At 37.3% G+C, this 25328-nt stretch overlaps 1 protein-coding gene across 2 annotated transcripts in view; it reads left to right on the plus strand.

Moving 5' to 3' along the window:
* The first annotated feature begins 13165 nt into the window (after positions 1-13165).
* The window catches only part of LOC131076267 (uncharacterized), a 101094-nt gene continuing 88931 nt past the window's right edge, over positions 13166-25328 (plus strand). Inside the window, exon 1 of one of the 2 annotated variants that reach the window (XM_058013356.2) lies at positions 13166-13415. The gene's annotated coding sequence lies outside the window, so the exon portion shown is untranslated. Of the gene's footprint in view, positions 13416-13701; positions 13877-25328 lie in introns of those variants that run through there. The other variant, XM_058013358.2, reaches the window with a different exon arrangement.

Here is a 25328-nt window from a genome sequence, read left to right on the forward strand (position 1 = left end):
TGCCATACTGGTTTGCTATGATCCCGAGTATTGCAGTATCAGAGCTTTCATTAACTTCAAAGCCAATTCCAGAAGTGTCACCCTTAGGTTTTTGATTCTTCGACAAGTTACCAAGTTCCTTTGAGCTTTTCTTGAATTTTTCTTTATGTTGATTTGCAGTATCCAGTTCTCTTTCTAAGACTTCTTTCTGCCTCATTAGTTCATTGGAGTCATTCTGAGTGTGCATCAGATCTATCTTCAATAAATCATTTTCATAACTAAGTCTTGTGTTCTCATTTGCTGCATCACTTAGTCTTCTAGTCAATTCTTCTTCATTCTTTTTCCTATCCTCAATTTCTTTACAGAATCTCATAGTCATATCTTGCATCTCATTCTTCATTGTTATGTTCTCCAGTTTCAGCTTGCTTATCTGATCATTAAGTGATTCCTTTTCATCATTCTCACTTTGCATATTTTCACAAAGTTCTCTTCTCTTGTTTCTTGCAATAGTAAGATTCTCTTGAAGTGCCTGAATGATATCCTGAGCTGCCTTTAGATCATCTTCTAGTTTGATATTTTTCAATTTTTCTGTATCATAGTCTGAGAGAGCCGCTTCAAGTTGCTTCATCAAATTTTCCATATCTACCGGTGTCAAGATCTTCCTCAAGCTGTTAGGCTTCTGAAAATAGAGGACCAGGCTCTGATACCAATTGCTAGGATTCCCACAAATACTGAGAGGGGGGGGGGGGTGTGAATCAGTATCTAACCGGTGAATATAATTTCTTAACTTAAAACATGTAGAGCATATTATAACAGTGTACCGGTATGCAAGAAATAATGCAATAAATAGAAATGAAAGTAACCACATAAGAAACACACCATAACATAATGATTTAACAAGGAAACCCGGTGTGGGAAAAACCTCGGTGGGATTTGTGACCCATAATATTCACTTACTGGCCAATAAGAGAATATTACTACTACAAGAGGGGCCTGCACATGCAGGAAGGCCAACTACCTAGAGCTCACTGCTCAAACACAAAAATGGGAAGTCTCACTGACTTACAATGTGGATTATACAAATCCAATATCTTGTACTGCTTTACAATAGCATCTATAATGCCAGATCTAGTACCGGTTTATGCTCTGTTCTTTACATATAACCTTAACCTATATTTCGCATAATAGGTTTGCCTAATATCTTTTCTTCGCTTACAAAATGTCTACAATGATCTCTCTTATATATAAGAGTCATTTTACAACTTGCCAAGTTGACTTACAAAGATTTTACAATAATAAACAAAATATAATATATCAAAAATCCTATCGGCCTCTGTGTTGGTATACTTCCTTTCTCTGCCGGTGTCAGTGGTCTGAGTGCCGGTGTAGAGTCTGATCTTGCTAGTGCTGGTGTAGTGTAATGCCTTGTTGATGTAATGCCTTGCCGGTGCCATAGGATTGTAAGGTTGCCATCAATGACAAAACCTTCAATCACCTACAATGTCTCATTGGAGTGTGCATATGCCAATATGGTGAGCAAACGGGCAGTTAAGGAGGATATGATTGGTGTCATCCTCATCTGTCTCACAAAGAGGACATCTACTAGGGCCCTCATACCCCATTCTCCTAAATTTGTCTGTAGTTAGGAGCTTCTTCTGAATCGCAAGCCAAGAGAAGATGCCTGCCTTAGGCAAACAATACCTATCCTAGCAAAGTTTCAAGGGAAGCTCAATCATAGGTCTTAAAAAATCTTTGGAGATATGAGAGTACCCATCCTTGGAGTTGTATTCCCCCTTTAGGGAGCCATCCCAAATGAGCTTGTCCTCATCATGACCTAAGACTATGTTTTTTGATTTGAGAATTGCCATAAGAATTTGTTTATCTCTTTCCGATATAACCTCATTTTCCTTCTCGATCCACTGCCATCCAACCCCTTCCTTTGAAAGGGAGATACAATTGTTTAACAGGGGACCTCTATGAGATTCAAGAAGGATACGATTAGCACCGAAGTCATGGATATTATCAATTGCCTTATACCCACCCCATGAATCAGACCAGAAAAGGGCTTTATCCCCAGACCCCAGGTTCCAAGTAAGTCTGTCAGAGATAATGCTCCTGCAATCTAGCATAAAATTCCATAGGCAGGACCCTCTAGGAGGATTGGTTTGTTTGAATATTTGGATAGGATCCCCACCATTAAGGTATTTGTGGTGCAACAGTCGAGCCCATTTGAGGTGGGGGGTTCTGAACAATCTCCAGACCAACTTGGTCCCCAAGGTTCTGCCCTTATCACATAGGTTTTTAATGCCAACTCCTCCTTCTTCCTTGGGTTTGCATATCTTATCCTAGGATATGAGAGATATTTTACGGTTGTCATTAGCACCTTGCCAAAAGAAGGTCCTAAGATGTTTGTTGAGCTCAATAAATTTGGAAGAAGAGAGATGTTGACAGGAGAGTTGGAAAATGGGCATGCCTGACAAGATCGATCTCACCAAGGTTGCCCTATCCGCAGATGAGAGCCATTTCCCTTTCCATATGTTAATCCTAGACTTGATTTTATCCACCAAGTTGTCCCATAATTTTGAGGGTCTCCTCCCCTTGTCAAGGGGAATGCCTAGATATTTACAAGGAAGGGTTCCTTGACTAATCTCTAGGATATTGCAAATCTCCTTTCCTAAAGAGGGGTCTATGTTGAACATAAAAACTACAGATTTAGCCAGATTCACCTCTTGACCCAAGGCTAACATAGAGGAATTGAGGATGCCTTTGAAGGCACTCGCTTCTCTCGCACTTCCTTGCCCAAAAAGTATCGTGTCATTAACAAATTGTTGGTGGGTGAAAGGAGGGAGGCCACTGGTGATGGGGATTCCTTAAATCCCACCCTCCTCTTTGGCTTTAGAGATGGATTTGCCAAGAGCTTCAACCATGATAATGAAGAGGAAGGGGGACATAGGATCTCCTTGCCTGAGCCCTCTCGAGCTACCGAAGAAACCTCCCGGCGAGCCATTAACCATAACAGAGAATTTAGGGGTGGAAATACATTCAAAAATTAGCTTGATCCAGGATTTGGAAAAACCAAAGGCCTCCAAGCATTTACATAGGAAGCACCAATCAACTTTGTCATAAGCTTTACTTATATCTAATTTGACTAGCATGCTTGGAGCCCTGTTGAGCTAGACCGAATGAATGGCCTCTTGGGATATAATAACTCCATCATAGATTGATCTATCCGTTACAAAGCCAGTTTGTTCTTCACTAATGATAATGGGGAGAAGATTCTGAAGTCTGGCTGCTAGGGTTTTGGTTAAGAGTTTATACAAAGTGTTGCAAAGGGCTATTGGTCTGAAGTCATTAAAGCTTTCAGGATTCTCTTTTTTGGGAATGAGAGCTAGAAAGGTATTGTTGATCTCTTTGAGAATCTTACCAGAGTTCCTAACGCCTTCTAAAGCATCTGTTATCTCTGTCCCCATAAAACCCTAGCATTTTTGGAAAAAGCTGGTGGGAAAGCCATCTGGACCCAGAGCCTTGTCCGGATTCATCTTCATAAGGACAGATTTAACCTCCTCCACAGAGAATTTCTTTAACGAGATTTTATTGTGATCGTCATTAATGAGTTTTGGAAGATTCTTGAAGATGTTGAGTTGGCCCCTATGGTTGGAGCCTTCAGGATTGTTTAAGATTTTATCATAGAACCTTACTGCCTCAGCGACAACATCCTCTGGTTCAGGTAGGATGGAGGCTTGGCAGTTCTTTATTTTAGAAATTTGATTGACCCATCGCCTCTGCTTGGTACTATTGTGGAAAAACTTACTATTTCGGTCCCCCTCACTCAACCAAGTCTCCCTAGATTTTTGTTTCCAGAAGATCTCCTCATTAGATAGTATATTTTCATACTCAGAGAGTAGAGCCTTTTCCTTAAGGAAGAGATGTCCATCCATCCCCTTCTCTAGAACCTCCATGTTAACCTTCTTAAGATCATTTTCAACTAAGAGTTTTTTATCGAAAATATTGCCAAAATTAATCCTCTTCCACTCTAAGAGCTTCCTTTTGATAAGCTTTAACTTACTTGCAACAATAAACATCTTCGAGCCTGAGAAAATAGAGCTTCTCCACCAATTCTCAATTAAGTTTAAAAGGTTATCATCTTTGAACCACATGCTCTCAAATTTGAAGGGACATTTATTAGGGGAGTGGTCAGATAATAAGTTTAGTTGGAGTGGGAAATGATCAGAACTTGATAAAGGGAGAGGCTCTGCTTTCAAGGAGTAATTAAGCTCTGAGAGCCCCCCATGGATAAAGAACTTGTCTAGTTTCTCAGCAATGTTACAGAAACCACTCCTTCTATTGTTCCAAGTGAAGGCATTATCTACCGTCTGGATTTCCAACAGGGAATTCCTATTGATCCAATCAATTGAAATCTGCAACCGCTGGAGGGAGTTTGCTGCTCCCTCCTCTTTTGTCTACTACCTTGGTGATAGCATTGAAGTCTCCACCAATGATGCATACATCATTTGGGGAGCTTCTAAGGAAAAACTCAAGTTCCATCCACATCCTAGCCTTATCCCTGTTCTGGATAGGGCCATAAACGTTAATCAGTTTGAATCTAAGGTTATTTTTATAGCTTACAACTTCTCCTCCTATCCAATTTTTCTTAATCTCTAAAGGTGTAAATGAAATAGATCTAGAGTCCCAAATGATAGCTAAGCCCCTTGAGGCCCCTATGGTAGGGGAATGCTTTAGCTGTCTAACACTTAGCTTTTTCTCAAAAATGAGAATCTCAGAGGAGTTCATTTTAGTTTCTTGGATTAAAATTATGTCTGGTTTAGAATCAAAGATGCAACGCTTTAAGATGCGCTATTTGTTAGGGGCATTCAGACCCCTAACATTCCATGTTACGATTTTCATGGCTCTGTGGGGAGGAACTTCCCCTCCCCTGCATTAAAAAGATTAGATATTTTAGACTGACCCCTTGCTTTTCCATCCTTTGATCTTAGTTCAAAAAGGGATCTCCTGCCTCCTTTCTTACTGATTTTAGCACAGTCAGGAGAATCTTTACTTCTTTCAGAGCTGAGAATGCCTAGAGTGTTTGGGTTATCACTTTCTAAGTTGTCTAATGCTATAAAAAGTTCATCTATTTCTAATTCGACTCTGGCAATATCCATTAGATTTTTGACATAGAGATCCCTTTGTCTTTCCAGTTCCTCATCATCACAAATTTCATCAACCAATTGATCCATAAGGTCATTTACTACTTCTTCCCCTACAAATTTAGCGATGATGTTAACTTCCCTAGCAATTCGGTCACTCTCAGATTTTGCAATTGAATCTGAAACAACCATCAAAGATGGAGGATGGACCTCTGACACCTCAAAGGTCTCCATTCTTGAGACTTGAAAGATTGGTTGACCCTGCATGGATACCAATCCTGGATTCAAGGTAGGTCTATCCCTCTCTGATTGCTCAAAGGAGGAGGTGAATTCCATTAAAGGGGAAGACCTCGAAGGACTCAGCCTCTCTGGTGGGATGAGAGAGCTAGACGATGGCAAATTAGTCATTCCTGGTTGCTCTTTCTGAGGGAGCACCTCACTGATTTCACCTTCTTCCAGGTCTTGATCCCAAAGTAATGAGTCAGCTATAGGTGGATTAATAGTTGGCAATGGAGGAAGAGGTGGGTGAGATATCTTAATGGGGGAACTGTGAGGACATAAATCTATGGTGAGATGATTAGGGTTAATATTAGACTTATAGCATTCGAAGGTAAAACCCCCTCCTTCCATAAATCTAAATGGGGTGCCATTAGATTTGAGGACCGATTCAAAGAAAGGTTTCTCAGAGGGGATCTTCCTCGGCATAGTATCTTCGAAAGAACCATTATAAAAGGGCAATTATAGGGTTAAGAAGAAATTGTTGCATTTAACTGCTATGGGCTCTAAAGATTTAATGTTAATATTCATATTAACAATCAAAAGCTTGTTAAAGAAGCTTAGGGCTGATTTTTTAACTTCTACAAATTTGCCTATTTTGTTACCTATTATTCTTAAAAACTCATTATTTCGTAATTCTATAGGGAATTTATCAAGTGAAATTTCTCTGTTAACCATGCAGGAATTGAATTGAGATGGAAGAAAGAGGGGTTGCCATTCCCGATAATCAAACCCTAGACCTTTGAATGTTAATATGTCCCCGTTTAGCAAAGAATTTCTCAAACTCTGATTACCACATTCAATAGCTAAGAAATTATCAGGAAGGATATCAATTTTACCTGGTTATTGAGAGAAGCCAACACCCAATTAGCAATTTTATCAGACGGGATCCCCCAACCTTTCCACCGAGCAAAGATCATTCGGTCGTTGCAATGCATTTGATACCTGATCTTAGTATGGGTATCAATTTCAATGACCAGCCCATTAGGATTAGCTGGAGGATTTGAAGGTGAATTCAGCTTAAGATGCTTAGCCTCCTTTAAATTGTGATTATTCGTGAAAGAGTGACGACCCAGGGATACCATTTTCTTTGATAATTTACCCAAGGATTTTCGAGGAGGAAAAATATGGTGAGCAAAGGAAATCTTTGACTGGTTAGGTTTTACAAAACCCTCCTCCCGACGATGATTGGGATTCCGCTTGAGGTAGTTTGGTTTCCCTAATGCTCTGTTGTTTCTGTGGCTCACCAAATGCCAATCTTGATCGCAACCCTTGCAAAGAGGAGGGGGATCCCTAACCATGTCAGCCAAAAAATATTTAGTTTTTGCAAAGAAGGCTTATTGATCGCGAGTTCGTGATATAACCTTGCCAGGTTCCTCAGTCCTAGAGATATTAGCCAAAATAGCGAACCGATTTACAAAGCCTCTGTAAATTCCTTGTTGCGAGTAAGAATGCTTGAAAAAGGGTGTCGACGCAATGCATCGATTTTTCGCTCGCAGAGTCATTTTTTCGGTATGTTATCAGGTCTTTGTAAATTTTAATTTATATAGTTTTGTTTTTTTTAAAATAATTTTGTGTGTATATTTTTATGGCTTGGGCGTACCTCCCCCCCCCCAATCCGCCATTGGCATCCACAATGGTGGGAGCCCTTGCCGTGGAATACCCACAGTGGTGTGTAGCCCCCATCCACCATGGGTAGCCCCACCACCCAAGGAAACCCACAGTGGTGGGTTACTCCACCGTCACCGTGGGGTTTACCATGGTGCAATTTGCTAAAACACAGACTTAGAAAGGCAAATTTTTTTAATTAATTTAAAATTAAAATAAAAATTAATGTTATTTCCTGTCACTTTCCCCTTTTGGTAATACTTTTAATTATTTGGAATCCTAGTTGGTGTGTGTGTGTGTATATATATATATATATATATATATATATATATATATTCGTAAATGTATAATTATTTTTGTATAATTTGTTTAATTAGTCTTTTGGAATTAAACGCTAGAAATTTGTAAGTAAGTGGAATATTGTTTATTTGGTCAAAATTACCTGTTTTGGAGGATATTTTGGGTAATGGGAATTTAAATGGGAATGTGAGTATTTTTATGTTTCAAATGTTTTATTTAGTATTGTTTGCAAATTTTCTTTTTAATGAGATTAATTTATAGTTTTTATGGGTATGCTTGGTTGATGTTGCTTGCAATCATGTTTCAGTACTCGCTAGTTTTCTTTTGTCACTTTCTGTCAGTGGTTTTATGAATATGAGTTGTCTTGTTTGTGCTATCTGTGATACCTCTCGTGTGTTTTTCCTATGAAGAAGTTGTATGTGGCCAAGTGTTATGAAAGTTCTTGTATTGGATTTCATTGTGATGTATATGTGACTATGTTCATTTATGTCTTGGAGATTATTTTGAGTATGTTTAGTGTCATAAGGGATTGTGGCTTCCAAGTGGGGGTCAGGGCCCAAAGTGGCTGCCAGGATAACCCATTGGAAGTTTGCTTAATAAGTGATAACCTAATAATGAATCTAGGGGGCTAGGTAGATAAACACATTAATCAAGATAATGATTGCCCCACTCATGGCTTGAGTGCTCGTTTAGGCTCAAGATGAGGTGGGAAGGCCTGGAATGGCGTGATCAGCTACCTTATCCTCTTGAAAGGTATGTTGGTTCCACAGGAGACTTGAATGGGGACCGAGGGTCAGAAGAGACTGCCAAGATAACCTAGGATGGGGGGTCAGGGCCTATGGAGACCTACCAGGATAACCCATATCAAGCTATGCAATGACACTCTCCCCTTGTGTGCACTGGTGTTCTATTTTTGTGTATGTAGCTTTTGGAGTTATTCTACGTTGGTGTTTTATCTACGTAAGTTTTTATTGAGTCCTTACCTAGTGGAAATATGTTTAGAGTCCCATGTGTTGTATTTCCTTGTTTGTATGCTTGAGGGCCTTATGTTATCTCCTAGCATGGGGGGTGGACCTTCGAGTTCCACATGGTCGAGTGGTAGTTTCCTTCTTCCATCGGGGGTTTTGAACCTATCTTTGAGTGGACTGGCTTTGTTCATGTTCCAGATTGCTACTCATGGATATGGTTAGCTCAGTGAGTCAGATGAAGATTCTATGCATTTATGATGTTGCACTGATGTTATCAAATGTAAATTTGCATGGACATGCCTACATGGCAAATGATGTAACTATGAAGTGTATATGATTTAATCTTGATGCAAGTATTATGAGATTTAGATGATATGGTTTTATGTCAGTAATTGGAAACATTGTTCTTGAATTTAAATGTGTTCATGTTCATTATTCTTTACTTGTATGTTATGGTAAACTGTCGTAATTGGTTTTCAATGAATGTAGTTTTAGAAAGTATTTACATTATGCAATGTAATTGTATTTTCTTTATTCAATTACTTTAGATGATAATTATGGAATATGCTCTTAGATGTATCAATGTTATCTTTGTTTAGTTTTAATATCTCTAGCGTAGTATGTTTAATTTAATAACAACGTTGGGAAACCTTAGGGGAAAGATAGTAGATGTCTTCTGCTTGTGCATTATATTTCCATTCATTTAACACACACACACACACACACACACACACACACACACACACACACACACACACACACACACACACACACACACACACACACACACACACACATGCACGCACACGCGCGCGCACACACACACACACATGCACGCACACACGCGCACACACACACACATGTATATATTAGTTTTATTTGGTTAAGTTAGTTTTTTCCTCTAGGGTTTTTTGGCGGGGTGTTACATAAAATTTCAATATAGGTGAAAGAATATTGTAAAGAAATTGAAACTGACATGCAAGTAAACTTGGTGTAAAAGTGCAAAAGTAATCAAACACCCCAAAATTTAGACCATTAAGCACAGCTAAACCTCCAAATTTTTGGCAAAAATCAACTCCATTGCTTTCTTTCTTTTAAAAGAAAGAAATAGACCAACTATAATGCCCACCAAGAAACCCTAGGGAATTAAACCATCTAGCATCCTAACTAAACAACTTAGAATTTTTTTTTTTAAAGAGATACAACATCACATTAAACTATAAAGAATTATATACATTTACAATCACATGATCACATAACACTAATGCACAAATGGAAATAAACTCTAACACCTAACTTACATTCTATAAGGTTCTTAATGTTGTTACTATTAAAACATCAACTAAAAGATACATGAGTTATTTCCCTACATAAACTATTCCACACAACATAGGAAAGTCACCATCTAAACTTTAAAATTATAATCACGAGATATAGCTAACACTATTAAGTTATTACAATTATTTTATTTCACCAATATTCAATTGTTCTTAAGCTATTAGAACATTCAACATGATATAGTCTATCTATCCCTATAATATAGTTGATGCTAATGTAGCAATGTTTAAGTACATGGATATATTATTACATTACATAATACATCTCATACATGAAGTATATTGCATATATAATTCAACCATTACAAATAGAATGCCATAATACATTGATCATATGAATGATATACAAATACAAGTGCATAGATGAATCTTTACATATAACAAAGATTACATTTGCACTATAAATCCATAGCACTGAAACTGAAGAGAATAGGCAATAGCCATAACGCTCATGAACATCCAACAAGGAATCCCAATGGAAGAAGGCATCAACCACTTGACCATATGGAACCAAAAAGGTCCACCCCCTGTGCTCTAGAGAATGACATAAGGCCCCACACACATCACTTGACCTAGGCTGACACCTATACATCAAAGGGAATACAAAGACTCACAAAGATGAAACAAACTGAATGACTAAACAACATAAAACATAGGCTTAACATAAGACACAAACTCACCAGAGGCTTCTACATAACATGAGGGTTAAGGTCCTAGGAAACACATAGATAAGATTGTCATCACATGCCATCAACACGGGTTTTCCTGGTAGTCTAACCCTCTCCAACCTCCAGACCCCAACACCCATTTGATGCACATGCGGAACCAAACAATCTTTCCATGGAGGCAAAAAAGTCGATCTACCATATAGGCCTTCCCAATCTCATCTTGAGTCTAAAAAAGCACTCTAGGCCATGAGAACTCATCCTCTGTCTATACGAGAACACGAGACATGACTGGGGCACCAATTGTGTGTTAAATCCAACCCAATTCATTTAATTTAATGTTATCACTTGGTTAACTAACTCCCAATGAGATCTCCTGGCAACCACTTGAGGGCCCGACACCCACTTGAGAGCCAATCCCCCTAATATGCTTCTATAATCTAGGGTACAAAAAGAGGATCACAAAAAATATCATAACATCCATTGTTCAGATAATTAATTATCACAACCACATCTCATAAGCAAAGATTTCATAATTCCACATGAAACTTGATACATTGGATCCATAACAAAATCCGATCCACATTAACAAATTTGATCCATAACATTTTACTCAACAAAATAGATCTCATGCAACCTCAAGTTGCCCAACCAATATACCAAAATGTTCAAATACATAGGAAGAAAGTAAATAACACATACAAATACTCTTAATAAATCAAATTAGCCTCTAGAAAAATTAGGTACCATAGCAAGTCACAAACTCCAAAATAAGCCTCTAGCCTGACCCAAACCGACACAGACTTTGAAAATCAAATTAGAAATATAAAACTATGAAAAAATGCTTTTGTTAAATCTTTTATCGCATATATAACACAGAGTAGTGCATATATAACACATAGTAGCACATGCATAAACTCTTATGATGCATTTGACCTCTGTTCTGGTACATTCACAATAGAGGCATAAACACAATGCTAGGTTACCTTTGAACCCACTAACAGACTCCAAAAAGAAACCAAACTCAGAAACTGACTTCTAAAGAAGCGAAATGAAAATGCCTAACACTCTATTCAATCAAAACAATACAATGAAAACACAAGATTTTTCAAAAGTATCAAGACATCTTTCAAACACACAACACACAATCTTTGTAGTTTTTTATTTTTTTGAAGCAAAATACATAAATATCAGAAAGCCAAGAAGACCACCAACCTAGACAAAGAAGATTGGAAAATAAGTTGAAAGAAAGATGATCCCACACAAACAATCTGGACATGATAACCAATCCACAACTTGTTCAAGCTTCTCCAACACATACACAATAACAAAGAAGTCCAAGAAGCTCTTCAAACCACACTCAAACATGCACAAGAAAGCTTCCTTAACTCGAAATCAAGAAACACCCTTCGAATCCAACATGCAGATCTTCAACACCACATATAGACCCTCAAAGTATCATTCCACAATCTTAGATTTTTGAAAATCAGAGCACAAAAACCATCCTCACTAAAATCTTCTAAAAACATAAACTTTAAAACTAAAATCCTTTTCCCAATCAAATACCACCCTTACCAAACAAAATCCATGCAAAAATAAAAAAGAAACGTTTTTCCCAAAATATTGAGAACTCGAAATAGAAACTTCCCATGTGAACACAAAAATCATTCCACATCCTCATTCAAAAGAAAAAAGAAAAAGAAAAAGAAACAAGTATTAATTAACAATTTTCAACTCCAAAATATTCAATATAAAATAAACAATTAAATTCATAAATAAACATAAGTACAATAATAATATAATTTCATATAATAATATCAACATAATATTATATGCTCATAATAAATATAAATATATATCTATACATAACATTATTTATTAATTACGCAAAAGGGCTATGAATAATAATTAATCAATTAATTAGTCACCACAACTCCATAAAAATCAAACCAACACAAGGTTAAATAAAATACCACATCACACCTAACAAGACGACTTAAGCAAAAAAACAATAGAATTGACGAGACACTGACTAGATTTAGAGTGCGGTAAGACCTTATGTCACTTTCGATCAACTGCCATTGGGATTAGAGGCATGGTCAAACCTGTGAAACCAGGTGGAGTCGATGCCTAATACCTACATCCTACATAACACCAAACGCCTATACACAACATATATATAAACATAAGATACACAAACATGTGAAAGAGAATCACAATATCACACCCCGCTCATATATGAGTGATGTGACATTGTCCCTTTCATTCCACAATAGTAAGACATCATAGAAAATATATAACATAATAATTGACATCAACATCATCCACATCTAACGTAGACACTAAATTAGGGTTAGCACAAGATAAACCATTATAATCAATAAACATGAACCACATCTCCCAAATAGTGAATAATTATGAAGCTAATCATGACCTAACATCTATAATTAATCCAGAGCATAGAATACATTTATGTTGTAAACTTTGCCTAGATCTTACCAATATATACATATTTCTGTAATTATTTGGTATCCTATACTATTATAACAAAATAATCACTCACATTTGACAAGAACTTCGCTGTAGTGCAACATTATTTTATAAAATCGATATAATTATTACATCTCTATTTTAATATTGATATAAAATTTATAAAAAAAAATGAAAGCTTGAAAACATATCATCAACCCAAAATCGAAATTGTATTTCAAAATAATATAAAGAATACAAAAAACATTATAAATTAAATTATAAATTAATAATACAAATACAAAAAAATAATATAAATTAAATTAATATATCTTTATACACTCTCTAATATATTAACTTATATACAAATGTTATACTAAACCTGTTAATATGATAACATAAAACCCATTCCGCGTGTGTTGTGCACAAGTCACGCTCGACTGAAAGTATACGAATGAAAAGAAATAATAGAAGGCAAATAGGAGAGAACAATTTAAAAATTAAAAGCGACTGTTGATTCTTCGACGGAAGAGAAAAGCACAATTGTTGGATTTATAGAAAAAATTCAAAAAACCTGGTGAATTACCAAGGAGATTGGCTGCATTGCGTTGGGGAGCATTTAATTTTGCAGTTTCCTTTCTCTAAAGTGTCCATTCCAGAATCCAGGTAAATTTCTTTAGGTTCTTGTGCGACTAATTTTGGAATTAAGGCGCTCGTAACAGAATGTGTAGTTATAGGCAACCTGAATTGGGTTTTTATTGAGTTCAAGACTTGCGTTTCTGAGTTTGGAAGGGAAAGTATAGCTCAGAGAAGTTTTTGAACAAATTAGCAACAGAAAAACCACGCTTAATAGAAGCCGCGTGTCTCGTGTTTAGGCATGCTAATCTTGTAGAACTTTTGGTGTAGAATAAGAAACATTCGTGCTATAGTTTCCAACGACCTTCTGCAGTTGTAATAAACTTTGTACAGGGCGGAAATTGAACCCACGACTTGGTTAGCCGGCGAACTGCTACAATTTAAAAGGGAACAAGATTCAAACCCTTGACATCTTCAAGCCGTGGAGTTGCTCTAAGCTTGTAAGGCCGTGGAGTTGTTCTAAGCCTGTAAGGCTGGGGTTCCATGGATGGGTATTGTATTGTTTAGATTTTTGAGGAATATTTTAAAGTTGGTGGTTCCGTGGTACAATTTAGCTTAAAAGTTTAAGTTCAAAAATTTAAAATTGTTGGTGGAATGAATTATAAATACAGAAATTAAAATAAATAAATAAAAGCTTTTTTTTTTCAAATTGTTATTTTTTAATCTAAAACATCATATGAATGAAAGTGTCAGAAAATATTCATAAGTTAGTGGGATAATTTCTAGACCCACCTCAATTTCACCCGTTCAAATATGCAGTCATAAAAAGTAAGGTCCGATATTATTCAGAAAAAATTCCAATTAATTCTGCAGTTTGCTTCATGAGACTCCTACTCCTTGAAAATAGATCCTGAAGGCCCCAATGGAACCCAGCCTCCTTTTTAGAGTTTTTTCTCTGTAAGTTTGTCGCTGTTACTTACTACGGGAGAAGATTTGATCTTATGACTATTCTGTACTGGTGAGTTGCTTCAAGTTTTTACAGATTAGGTTTCTAACCTGGGATGTGCTCTAGATGGTGACCAGGGCTAGTTTTTGACATGCAGGAGCTGCTCCACGTTATTGTGTTACTTGAATTTTGGATGTGGATAGGTTCAGATGTTGGACCCTCTGAGGTTCTGTTCCATGCTTTTGAGTTGTTCTTGAATTGTGCTTCTAATTGTGGATGGTACATGGTTCAAACCTAAGAATGGTCTAGATTGTTGAGGAGATTGAGTTTTGGACAGGCTTGAATTAGTACATTTTTTTCTAGGTAATGACTACAATATACAGGCTTAGAGAGATGGGAAAATGTTCAACTGGTATCCTTAGGTACCCAAATTTAGCATCCACATCCACCATGCAGCATGCACTTGACAAGGTCAGGCTGCCTCCACGTAGTTTTTTGAAGGAAAATACTTGATCTCATTAAGCGAGATATAAGTTAGAGCATCCAAGATGGGATCTGCAGACTATCCACTTGGATTGAGCCTTAAGAGCCTCTCCTCTTGAAACTTAAACACCGTTATAGTTAGTACCTTCACTTTGAGTAAAAGATCATCCAACCTCAAAATACATCGAGTTCTAGTCATCTGCAGCTTGGGGGTTCAGTTTAGGTTTTGTTCCGATCAGCCCTGGATTGAAGCAAACTACTACATTCCATGGGAGCATTTCACTTGGTGAATTTTTCTCTTTATAGCTGGAGTCTGAGGACTGTTTTGTATTTAGATGCTCTCCTTGCTACGATACCAGGAGATTGTTTGAGGTTCACATGGTTTCCTTTAGGGTTTCTTGGCATACAAAGAATATAAATATCTTGTACTTTTATCTCGGGTTGTTCAACTCATGGTGGCAATAATCTTTAATAGATCACCACTCAGCCCAGTTGGCGATTGCCAATTTTTTCCTTTGATTATTGTTAATTTCTATAACCCAGTTACAGATTAACTACTCAACAAATATCACAGAAAAGAAACAAGAATAATGTTTACCTATCTGATTTATAACAACCAATGCTCTGGGTTAATTAACAGAATGAACAGTGGAAGCAAATTCACACAAAACCAAACACAAAAACAAAATATCGTAGATAACATTGATATACCCAGGAAACCCCAATGTGGGGAAAAACCTACAAATGTTGAATCTTTTATTCAGCCTCGAGCAAAATTTCCTTCAGAATACCATCCTAGTCGCTACAACAATCTTACATATATAGCCCTCTTGATGAAACATCAATCATGGAAGAGAAGAGAAACTTTCCTCACACAAACAACCTAAGAGAAACATTCCTTACCTGATGCAAATTGGAACTTTCCTTACATGATGCAAGAGAAAAGAAACTCGCCTTACATAACTTAGACAATCACACACATAAAACCGCTCTTGGTGTTAACCTCACAACTCTAGGAAACATTCTATTTACATAATAGAAAACATTCTCTTGCTGAACATTCAACTCAAGCTGCACTTAAGCAACTTCCACATTCCACATGTTTCAAGCTACAAAAAACTCAACAATCCCTCTTAGGGAGGAAGGTGTTTTGCACAACACCCAACTTATCCTTGAAGAATACAAACTTACTCTTCATCAAGGCCTTGGTCAAGATGTCTGCTATCTTTTCATCCGTAGGAATGTATTGTAACTTCGTTGCCCTCTTCTCCACACAATCTTTGATGAAGTGATACTTGATTTCAATGTGCTTTGACTTGTCATGAAACTCTAGATTCCTAGAGAGTTTGATGCAACTTTGATTATCTTAGTAAATGACAGTAGGATCTAACCCCTGATTAAAGAGCTTAGCTAGAAGGTTTTGAAGCCAGATAGCCTCACATGTAGCCATACTGGCTGCCATATACTCGGCCTTTGCAGAACTCAATGCAACTGACTTCTGTTTCCTGCTGTACCAAGAGATTGCTCTATATCCCAAATTGAAACAACACCCTGAAGTGCTCTTCCTAATAGTTGTACTGCTTGCCCAATCTGCATCAGTGGACCCTTCGAACTTCACTCCATCCCGCTGAATATACTTCAGCCCATAATCAATTGTGCCTCGGAGATACCTTAAAACATGCTTCGCAACTATCCAATGCACACGTTTAGGTTCCACCATAAATTGACTAAGTGAATTCACTGCAAAACAAATGTTTGGCCTTGTATTGACCAGATACATAAGAGAGAAGTTGGGTCCACTGCCTCTAATTTGGAAGCATCGATTTTCTTCCAGTTGGTCACAAGTGGCGTGGACATGGGCTTACAGTTTTCCATCCTAAATCGCTTCAAGATATCAAGTGTATACTTCCCTTGTCTAAGGAAGATTTCTCCCTCTTTCTGCCACAACTCCAATCCCAAAAAGTAGTGCATCAATCCCAAGTCTTTCATCTCAAACTCTCTTGCAAGATCCTGCTTGTAGTGGGCTATGAGCTCTTCTGACCTTGTGAGAAACAGGTCATCAACATACAACACCAATATGAGAAGTTCGTCCTTCACTTGAAAATAGTATAGGTTTGGATCATCCTCACTCTTGGTGAAGCCCACACTCTGCAAGTAATCATTGATACGTACATACCATGCCTTGGGAGCCTGCTTGAGCCCATACAGTGCTCTCTTCAACCTGCACACATGGGAATCCCTCCCATGCACCTCAAAACACTCTGGTTGTTCTATGTAAATCTCTTCCTCAATCAGTCCATTAAGGAAGGCCGTCTTCACATCCATCTGGTGAATCCTCCAACCCATCTATGTTGCTACAAAAATGATAGCCCTTATGGAAGAGTACCTGGCTACCGAAGCAAAGGTCTCGTCATAGTCAATCCCTTCCTTCCGAGAAAACCCCTTAGCCACAAACAGGGCTTTAAACTTTTCCACACTACCATCTGCAACATGCTTGATCTTATACAACCATCTCGACCCCACCACTGACTTGTTTTCGAGTCGTGGCACTTCCACCCACACGCTATTCTTCATGATGGAAGAATATTCTTCCACCATGGAATCCCTCCATACTTGATGCTTGGATGCCTCTTGAAAGCTAGAAGGCTCCACCTCAATCAGTTCACTCATAAGTGCCAGATAATCAAAATAATGTTTGGGAACCTCAACCTTGGTTGCCTGCTCCTCCTTAACCTTCATCAAGTTATTAGACTTTCGAAGAGCCCTTTCCTCCTTGAACTTCACATCTCTGCGAACAATTGTTTTCTTGAGGGCAGGAATGTAAACCCGATAAGCCTTAGAAGTTTCATTGTACCCAACACGGATACCCTTCTCTGTAGTTGGTTCCAACTTGGTTCTCTTCTCCACGGGAATATGACAATACACAAGGCATCTAAAGATGCGAATGTGCTCCAAATCTGGTTTCTTCCTAGTGAACGCCTCTTTTGGAGTCAATTTGCCCAACACTTTGTATGGGCTCCTATTCTGCAAATACACAATTGTATTGCATGCTTCTGCCCATAAAAACCAAGGCAGATCCTGATAATGAAGCATGGCCTTGACTGCTCCAACTATAGCCCTATTTTTGTTTAACAACCCCATTTTGTTGAGGGTTGTATGAAACTGTCTACTCTTTCTTGATACCTTCCTGAGCATAGAAATCTTTGAAGGCATTCGAGGTATACTCACCTCCATTATTAGACCTCAGTATCTTGATCTTCCTCCCTGTTTGGTTCTCCACAAGAGCCTTAAATTCTTTGAACCTACTGAAGACTTCATCTTTATTCTTCAGAAAACATATCCACATCTTCCTGGAGAAATCATCATTGAAAGTAACATAATACTCATACCCATTCAAGGATGCTATTGACTTGGGCCCACACACATCCGAGTGTATGAGATCCAAAGGGAGATCCAAAATCCCTTTGGATCTAGTGTCACTGCTTGGAAAACTGGTCTTGGCATATTTCCTAATAGAACAACCCTTGCACACCTCATGCTTTTCGACCTTCATCTTAGGCAGCCTTGTCACTATTTCCTTGAGCACATTAAGTGCTCCATGGTGAAGATGAGCCATCCTCCTGTGCCACAATTCTCCAAGCCCTGTACTGCTACTCACCAATGCATGTGTTGGCTCAAACTGTAACTGAAAGAAGCTACCATGCCTGACTCCAATCACTTTTGCTACCTTGGAATTCATAGGACCGTTATAGACTTTTCCCCCTTCAAAGGTCATGATGTAACCCCTTGTCCACCAAAGTAGAAATAGAGATTAAATTCTTTGTCATGCTAGGGACATACAACATGTCCTCCACCAATAGAGGTTTGCCAGACTCCCTTTGAAACTTGACTGTGTGAACACCAGTTGCATGGTATTTGGCATTGTCTCCAAGCTCAATACAAAAATCCAACTTCTTCTCCTCCAATTTAGTGAAACATTCTCTGTCTCCTGTCATATGGCAAGAAGCCCCACTATCGATATACCACACATTATTGGCAATTGAACTTGAGAGACCAGCAATGAGTGAAAACTCATTCTCAAACTGTGATGCAAACTTGTCCACCTCTGTAGTAGCCACAACTTCTTTGACTAACCCTTGTTTTTCTTATTCGGGCACTGACTAGCATAGTGACCCAATTGATGTTAGCAAAAATGCTTTATCTTGCTTAGATCTTTCTTCTCCCCATCCTTGGAAGAAGACCCTTAAGTTTGCCCTTTATTGAACTTTTGCTTACCCTTGCTTGCAAGAGCAAGGTTTTCTTTGTTGTCAACTTTCTTTGTCTGACCTCCCCGATGGGCATTTTCACGGATCTCTTCCTGGACAAAATCATCTTAAATCCTTGCCCAGTTAGGAAGGTGATCTTTGTCGACAACACACTTGACAAACTCTTCCTAGTGCTTCAAAAAACCATTCAGGGCTATCTGAACCAGCTCATCATCAACAATTGTCTCTCCAACAGTAGCCAACTCGTCCCTGACCTGTGTTAGTTTGGACAAGTAAGAGGTCACGCTCTTGCCCTTGGACATCTTGGTGTTATGCAATTTGTCCTTGAGCATCATCTTACGACTCTGATAGTCGCTCTATTAAAGTTTTGTGAGCGTATCCCACATTTCCTTGGCGGTGTCTTTACCGAATAGATGAGGACTCAAATGATCTTTCACCCATCAAGGATAATCCTATGAGCCTTGGCCTCCTTGACTTCATGTGAATCTAGGGCAATAGGATCATTTGTTGGTGGAGTCACTTTTGTACTAGCATAGATCCATAACTTGTTCTCCTTGAGAACGGATGTAATCCGAACTTTCCATTGTAAGAAGTTAGACACACCATCAAGCCTATCCTCATATTGAACACTGGTTGCTATAGTCACAAAAAAAACTGAAGACAAAATTCTGATTTTTTTTTTCTACTTGAAATCTGCGTCACAAATCTTGGATTCGTATTCGGAGTTTAGAGCTCTGATACTATGTTAATTTCTATAACCTAGTTACAGATTAACTGCTCAACAAATATCATAGAAAAGAAACAAGTATAATGTTTACCTATCTCATTTATAATAGCCAATACTTTGGGTTAATTAACAAAATGAACAACGGAAGCAAATTCACGTGAAACCAAACACATAAACAAAATAACACAGATAACATCGATATACCCAAGAAAACCCAATGTGGGGAAAAACTTGCAAATGTTGAATCTTCTATTCAGCCTCAAGAGCAAACTTTCCTTCAGAATACCATCCTAGTTGCTACAACGATCTTACATATATAGCCCTCTTGATGAAACATCAATCATGCAAGAGAAGATAAACTTTCATCACACAACACAACCTAAGAGAAACATTCCTTACGTGATGCAAATTGGAACTTTCCTTACTTGATGCAAGAGAAAAGAAACTCTCCTTACATAACTCAGACTATCACACACATAAAACCGCCCTTGGTGTTAACCTCACAACTCTAGGAAACATTCTATTTACTGAATAGAAAACGTTCTCTTGCTGAACATTCAACTCAAGCTGCACTTAAGCAACTTCCACATTCCACACCTTTCAAGCTACAAAAAACCCAACAATTATTGGCATGATTCCTGAGGTTGTTGGTTTTTTCTGCTGATCCCCGGTGTGATTCTCAACGCTGTTTTAATTACAAGTCAAATAAATTCAAGTTGTTTCATCCATGTTTTTAATTTGCCTATAAAATACTTGTTTTTTCAATTTTCTGTCAAAACCTCATTTTTAAATTGCAGATTTAGATTTTGCTGAAGTAACCAAACATTGGATTGATTAGAGAGAGCTCTCAAGGGCACAAATTCTTCAGTGTATATTTGTGCCATTCTCATTCAGTTAAGGCCTGATATTTGCTTTATGGTCTTGACAACCATGTTTTATGAAGGGTCTGGAGCTCGGTAAAATGCGATAAAATAATGAAAAATGGCTTACACCATGAATGTCCATGTGGCCTCAAAGGTCTTAATTTGGTCTTGGGAATGCACTTGGGCACTGCCCACCTATGAAGGGTATGGCCCTTAACTTTGCTGGATGCTGCTTTAGTTTTAAAAAACAACAAATAAAAATTTCATGTTAGACAAATAGTAATGGTGTGCATCACACTAGAGGCCCCCTCTTATCTAGATAGTTTCATAGATTGATCATTGAACAACTCCTGAATTAAAAGTGCAAGGCAATTCTAATCTTTGTATGTCAAGAAGCCCCGTACAGAACTATGTGAACCTCAAAAGAGGCAAAAGAAGAATCCCTTGATATCATGATAAAGAAGGGAACAAAATACAAAATGATACTTGGTTTCGAGCTATAAATACCAAAAACATTGTTTTAATTTCATGCCAAACAAAGGAAAAAAAAATTTCATGCCTTTCTTAGAGTGTTTGATTGGTTTTTTCACTGTAGTGGGAGTATGTTGTTTTTTCTTGCAGTTTCGGTGCAATAAGAGATCATGGCTAGCTCATCTCGATTGATCATTGAAAAGTTCAACAGTTCTAGATATGAGCTTTGGAAGCTAAAGATGGAGGATCTGTTGGAAGAAAGAGATCGATGGACTGTTGTTAATAAAGAGGAGAAACTAGATACTGTGTCAAATGAAGATCGGAAGAAATTAGATAAAAAGGCTTGTGGCACTATTCGTTTGTTTTTATCTGATTCAGTTCTATAAATGTTTCAAATGGGAGTGCTGCATATAATTTATGGAATAGAATAGGAGAGATTTACCAAACTAGGAGTTACATTAACAAGTTATTTCTGAAAAGAAAGTTATACTCTCTTAAAATGAATTATGGAGACTCGATTGCAAAACATTTAATCTAATCTTGAGAGTCAATTGCAGTCAATTAATGTAAAGATAGAGGATGAGGATAAATGTATTTTGTTATTATGTTTACTACTTGAATCTTGGGATAATCTTATTCTTGCAATTAGTGGTTCTTTTTTAGATGATTTGAAGTTGGATGCCCTTGTTACCACTCTACTTTCAGAGGAAATGAGGAGAAAGACTTTAGAGGGGTCTAAAGATGCATTGCATGTAAGAGGTAGAACTAAGGAGAAGGTAAGGACAAGAAGAAAGGTGAAAAGGACAAGTCCACGGGAAGGTCTAATTTTCTAAATCACTTGGTAAGAGTAAATTGAGATGTTGGAACCGTGGTAAGTAGGGGCATCTCAAAAAGGAATGTAAGAATTAAAAAATAATGATGATTCCTCTACAGATATATCCTCTAATGATGAAGTTGTTGATTGTTTTACTATTTCTGCTAATATGACTTATGGTAACTCTTGGTTATTAGATTCAGGTGCATCCTACCACATGACTCCTCATAAGGATTGGTTTTAAGCACATTCTTGGTTTAGCTAGAAATTTAATTTCTATCTAAAATGAATGATTCAAAGATGCATGTTACTTTTGAAAAGAGTGGTTGCAAGTTAAGCAAATGGAATTTGATTTTAGTTAAGGGTAATAGGTGTGGCACCCTATTTAGACTTGATGCCTCTACTTTTTGTAACTCTGTTAATGTAATTGATAAATCTGTATTATGTAAACTATGGCACCGCATGATGGGCCATATTGGTGAAAAGGGTCTTTAAACCCTCATAAATAAAAAAGATGGTTGATGGTTTGTCTGGTTACTCTGCTGATTTTGATTTCTGTGAACATTTTGTGTATAAAAAGAAACACAGAGTATCTTTTAAATCTGGAAGTACTAGAGCTAAACAAGTTTTGGAGGTAATTCATAGTGATGTTTTTGGTCCTGTGGATGTACCATCTATTGGAAAGTCTTGCTACTAAGTTTCCTTTATTGATGATTATTCCAAATACTCATGGATTTATTTTTGAAGGAAAAATCTGCTTTTCTTTTAATATTTAAAGAGTTTAAAACAGTTGTTGAGAAATAGATAGATAAAAATGTGAAGGTTTTAAGAACGGATAATGGTGGTGAGTTTTGCTCTAAGGTTTTTGATGACTATTGTAAGCATGTAGGAATTGTTAGGCATAAAACAACTCTATAAACCCCACAACAAAATGGAGTGGCAAAGAGTATGAATAGGACTTTAATGGATAGAGCTAGAAGCATGTGAAGTAGTGCAAATCTTGAACAACGTTTTTGGGCTGAAGCAGTTCGCACTGCTTGTTATCTAGTTAATAGATCACCGACTTCTGCTCTTGTTGATAAAATTCCCTATGAGGTATGGATAGGTAAATGACCATCAATTTCTCATTTTATAGTTTTTGGTAGTGAGGCATATGTTCATGTTCCTAAAGAAAAACATTCTAAGCTTGATTTCAGAGCTAACAAGTGTGTTTTTGTGGGTTATGGCAAAAACATTAAGGGTTATAAGCTTTGGGATCTTGTAGCAATGAAAATGGTATATTCTAAGGATGCAATTTTCAGGGAGCTAAAGGAATTTAAAAATAATGAACAACCTCAGGTGAAGCCTAACAAAATAGTGCATTTTGATATTAAGGTTGAACCACATAAAGATACAAAGGTAGAACAACCTCAAGAAGATGCACATGTAGAACAATCGATGAACATGAAGGTGAAGAAGGATTAGAAGAGAATCTCGAAGATGAACAAGCAGAGCATCTTGTTACACCTCAAAGAAGATCCACTAGACAATGTAAGCCGATTGATAGGTAGGGATATGGTCCATTTGATTTTTGTTGTGTTTCCGCTTTATCTTGTATTGACAACGAACCTAGATCTATGAAAGAGGCCTTATCTTCAAGTGAGAATGAGTCTTGGTTAGAGCCAATGAAAGATAAAATAAAAGCTTTGGACAAATGTGACACATGGGATCTAGTTGAGTTGCCTAAGGGGAGGAAAGCCATTGGATGCAAATGGGTATTTAAGAAGAAATTTAGAGAAGATGGTAAATTGGAATAGTACAAGGCTCAATTAGTGGCAAAATGTTACTCGCAAGTTGAGGGAGTGGATTTTGGTGAGATATTTTCTAGTATGGCTAAACTAACCTCTATTAGGTTCCTTTTATCTATTGTTGCTGCTTTTGATTTAGAAGTAGAGCAAATGGATATTGATACAACTTTCTTACACGGGGATCTTGATGAGGAAATATTTATGAAATAGCTTGATAATTTTATTGTGTAGGGACAAGAACATTTGGTTTGTAGGGTAAAGAGATCTTTGTATGGTTTGAAGCAGTCACCAAGAATGTGGTATCAAAAATTTGATGCTTTTGCATTAAATCATGATTTTGTCAAAAGTGAAGATCACCATGTTTATTTCAAATTAATTAATGATTGATTACTAATCATTGTCCTTTATGTTGATGATATGTTATTTATTGGAAATGACAAGTGAGCTTAAGAGCTACTTATTTGGTACATTTGATATGAAAGATTTAGGGGCTGCAAAATATATCTTGGGTATGGAATTCAACAGGGATTGGGCTAACATAAAATTATGGTTAAGTAAAAAGAAGTATGTTAACACTATTTTTGGGTTAACAGAAAATTATGGTTAAGTAAAAGGAAGTATGTTAACACTATTTTGCAGCCTTTTGCCATGCATGATTGTAAGCCGATTAATATTCCCTTTCTAGTTGGCACTAAGCTATCTCTAGAACAATGTTCTAAAATAGATAATGAACTTGAAGGGATGTTTAAAGTTCCATATGCTAGTGCTGTAGGAAGCCTTATGTATGCTATGGTTTGTACAAGATCAAATTTTGCCCAAGCAATGGGAGCTCTTAGTAGATTGATGGCAAATTCTGGTAAAGAACATTGGACTTATGTGAAAAGGGTTTTCGGATATTTATGTGGGACTTCTAATCATTGCATTTGTTATCATGGATCTAACGATATGAGTAGGGTAATTGATGTGCAAGCCTTTGTTGATTCAGATTTTGCCGGTGATCTAGATTGCATAAGATCAATAAGTGGCTATGTGTTTACTTTGTTTGGCGGTTTAGTTAGTTGGATGTGCAAAAGACAACCTACAATTGCATTGTCCACTACAGAAGTAGAGTACATGGCTGCAACACATGATTGTAAATAGGTAGTGTGGTTAGAGAGAGTAGAGTACATGGCTGCAACACATGATTGTAAATAGGTAGTGTGGTTAGAGAGATTGTGTTTAGGTATTGGCTTTCAATGTAAAAAAGTAAGAATTGGATGTGATAGTCAAATTGCCATCCGTTTGGCTAAAAACCCAATGTATCATGCTTACACAAAGCACATAGATGTTTAGTATCACTTTGTTCGAAAAATGGTTGAGGGTGGTATAGTCATGTTACAAGGAGTAGAAACTTTAGAGAATGTTGCAGATTCACTTACTAAACTAGTAAGCATAGAAAAATTTAGTTGGTGCAAAGAGGCCATGGGCCTCACCTCTTCTGAAGCTTGATTTGTTTAGTTTCCCTTTATGCTTTATGCAAGGTGTTCAACAAGTGGGAGAATGTTGAGAAAATGTCTCAACCTTGCTGTTGCTATTTTTGAATTTAATTATTAATTGACAAATTGTAATTATCTTTTAGTTGTCATGAAAGTTGCTAAATGCAATTGT

Source organism: Cryptomeria japonica, chromosome 4 (assembly GCF_030272615.1).
Source record: "Cryptomeria japonica chromosome 4, Sugi_1.0, whole genome shotgun sequence".
In the NCBI taxonomy this organism is placed as follows: Eukaryota; Viridiplantae; Streptophyta; class Pinopsida; order Cupressales; family Cupressaceae; genus Cryptomeria; species Cryptomeria japonica.